Source organism: Piliocolobus tephrosceles, chromosome 9 (assembly GCF_002776525.5).
Source record: "Piliocolobus tephrosceles isolate RC106 chromosome 9, ASM277652v3, whole genome shotgun sequence".
NCBI classification, from domain to species: Eukaryota; Metazoa; Chordata; class Mammalia; order Primates; family Cercopithecidae; genus Piliocolobus; species Piliocolobus tephrosceles.
In genome coordinates this window covers 119,678,155-119,681,484 of record NC_045442.1, presented here as the reverse complement: position 1 = coordinate 119,681,484, position 3,330 = coordinate 119,678,155, and positions in this window count along the sequence as shown.

Below are 3,330 nucleotides of genomic sequence, written 5' to 3'. Positions count from 1 at the left end.
TATATATATATATGTATATATATGAGCATTACATAGATATGACCAAAATATGATGAAGGTGGCATGCAAAGACCTGAAGTTTGAGAAACACTGTCCCTGGGATAGTATTTTAATAAAGGATCCTTTAATCTCACAGAGTCTTTTTTTCTGAGACAGTCTGTCGCCCAAGCTGGAGCGCAACGATGCGATCCTGGCTCACTGCAACCTCCGCCCCCAGGGTTCAAGGGATTCTAGTGCCTCTGCCTCCCAAGTAGCTGAGACTACAGGCATGCACCATCACACCCTACTGATTTTTTTAATTTTTAGTAGAGATGGGGTTTTGCCATGTTGGCCTCGAACTCCTGACCTCAAGTGATCCACCTGCCTCGGCCTCCCAAATTGCTGAGGTTCCAGGTGTGAGCCACCACGCCCAGCCAGCTCACCAAGTCTTTAAGGCCCAAGGGATGGACTGTTGCCTGGGTCTTTGTGCTCCCCACCTCAGCCCTCACCCCACAGGGACCCGCACTCCCCTCCCCCTGCTGACCCCACTGGGGACCTGTGCCCCACGGGCTGTTATGTTCCCATGAAAGCAAATTTAATTTCCTTTATGTTCGTTACATGCAATTTTTTTTTTTTTTTTCTGGTCTGTTTCCAAAAGAAACAGTCCCGAGATGATTTTTCAAATGTAAAACCACATATTTATGGAGTGTCTACTACATTGCAAAGCAATGTGCTGGGCACTATGGGATGGTTTTTTTTTTTGTTTGTTTGTTTGTTTTGTTTTGTTTTTAAGTATAAGACAATTCCGATCCTCCAGAACATAGTTGAGTAGGCGAAATAAATCATGCTCACATTCAAATTCAAATTCAAAACAGTCGTCCTGAGACAGAGACAGAGACCCTCCAAGCCTGTGCTGAGGACTAGCTGTGTGACGTGGGGTGAGTCGTTGACCCTCTCTGCGTGTCAGCCTCTTCACAGTTGCACTCTGGATGATGATAATGCCTTTCTCCTAAGCGGGTGTGAGGGTTAAATGTGAGGGTTAAATGAGACAAGATGAAGTGATATGTGTAGCAGATGCTGGTGACCTGCTCAGAGCCCCTTGGCCACATCCAAGTTCACCTGCAGCTTCCCCAGGTGGCAGCTCTTCCTCCTCTGAGCTTCTTTCTTTCAGACTCTGAAAGGTGTTTTGTGTTCCTCGCAGGGCTTCAGACCAGGCCCACCCAGAGGAGGGAGGAGGTGAGGCCCCCAGGGGCACCCCCAGGCAGCAGAAGACAGAGTCCATGGATGGCGCCCCGCCTCCAGTGCGCTGAGGGAGCAACACTGAGGTGTTGCTTGTGTTTTCTCAGAAGGTCCCCAGCAGGACCAAGCCTCTTCGCCCACAGCCATGACCTGTTGGTGCATGCAGGCTTGACTGGCTTTCCTCCTTCCCTTCCTTCCCCCCATCCCACTTTCCAAATTAACCACCTCCCCACCAGTCCTCCATCCAACGTCTGCTGTTCGGGGAACCCAAACTAAGTGGAGACACTGGTTCGCATTTGGCACTCAGTAGACATCCCCTGCCTCAGCAAAGAAGTGAAACAAGCTTTAGCAGCAGAAGATGCTCCCATGAAGTGACGGGATTGGTTGCTAAGTGAAGAGCACAGGCCGTAAGTATTGCAGGAATCAAGAGGGAAAAAATCCATTTTGGCTCGTTAGCAAGCAAATGGCACCATCCATGGAAAGCTTTGACTTTTTACGCCGTTGCAGATCTCAGCTCTCAGTTAACTTACAAATTGAGACACTACAGAGTGGAAAATGACTAGAAAGACTTAGACCCAGCCAGTCCTGGTACCAAGCCCAGGCCGCCCTGACCAAAGGCTGGAGTGGCCTCTGTTGACACTCCCCAACAACTCCCTGCGTGAGCCGCCCCGTATATGTTCTAGGATTTCCGGAATTGCATTTAGCAGCATTCAGGGAATAGGCCGAGCAGGTGCATTTCCCAAAAACTCCCCTGCAGAGGCGCCTGGAGAAGGGATTTATGAGCCGCTGCATCTCCGTTTCCTTCTTTGGCATTTATTGGCTTTTTGATGAATGTTAGAGCAATTTTTCTGTCAACAGCTTCTCATTAGGGGCCTGGTGATGTTCTTTCTGACCATTATTTTACTCAATATCATGCCTGGTCACCGTGAGGAGAAGAGGTTCCACTTAGAAACCATTCATCTTCACAACAGCAAAGGCCCAGATAATCCCACTCCAATACTCCTGCTCCGACAGCTGCCCTGGGGCACACACTGAGTGCTCAGACAGATGCAGGGCCCTAATGAAGGGCTTGTCGGCAGGCAGTGTGCCGCGCTGTTCCTTTAAAGACCTATTTCAAGTTTAATTCTGTTTCTTTTTAAAATAAGTTATAGGGAACTTGTTGGTGAAGTAATCGCTAAGACTTACTTTTTAGAGATGACAGATGCTTATGACAAATGACAAGCCTGCCTTGGAAGAGTCTGGAGCTAGCAGGTACTGGAAGGACATGTCCAGTTGCCTTAATGGGCTGTTTATTTCAGCTCTCAGATGCACTGTCTTAAAACAGCCATGGTACAGAGATTGTAGAGAGGGTGTCCTGAAGTCTCTGCATTCTTTACCATCAATGTCAACTCTTCTCAATATCATCAATTCTTTCTTTTTGTTTTGGAGACAGGGTCTTGCTTTGTCACCCAGGCTGCACTGCAGTGGCATAATAACTGTAGCCTCGACCTCCCAGGCTCAAGTGATCCTCCCACCTCAGCCTCCTGAGTAGCTGAGACTGCAGATGCACACTACCATGCCCCACTCATATTCTTATTTTTTGTAGAGATGGAGTTTCACCATGTTGCCTAGGCTGGTCTCAAAGTGCTGGGCTCAAGCGATGCACCCACTGCAGCCTCCCAAAGTGCTCACATTACAGGTATCATCAATTCTTTCCTTCTTTTTTTTTTTTTTTTTTTTTTTTTTGAGACAGAGTTTTGCTCTTGTTGCCCAGGCTGGAGTGCAATGGCGCGATCTCAGCTCACCACAACCTCCGCCTCCCAGGTTCAAGTGATTCTCCTGTCTCAGCCCCCCGAGTAGCTGGGATTACAGGCATGCGCCACCATGCCTGGCTAATTTTGTATTTTTAGTAGAGATGGGGTTTTTCCATGTTGGTCAAGCTGGTCTCAAACTCCCGACCTCAGGTGATCTGCCTGCCTCAGCCTCCCAAAGTGTCGGGATTACAGGTGTGAACCACCGCACCCGGCCAATTCTTTAGCATCATATCAATTAATATGCCCTCCTCCACCTTGACATCAGACAAAGGAATATAACCTAGAATGACACTCTTTTTTTTTTTTTTTTTTTTAGACA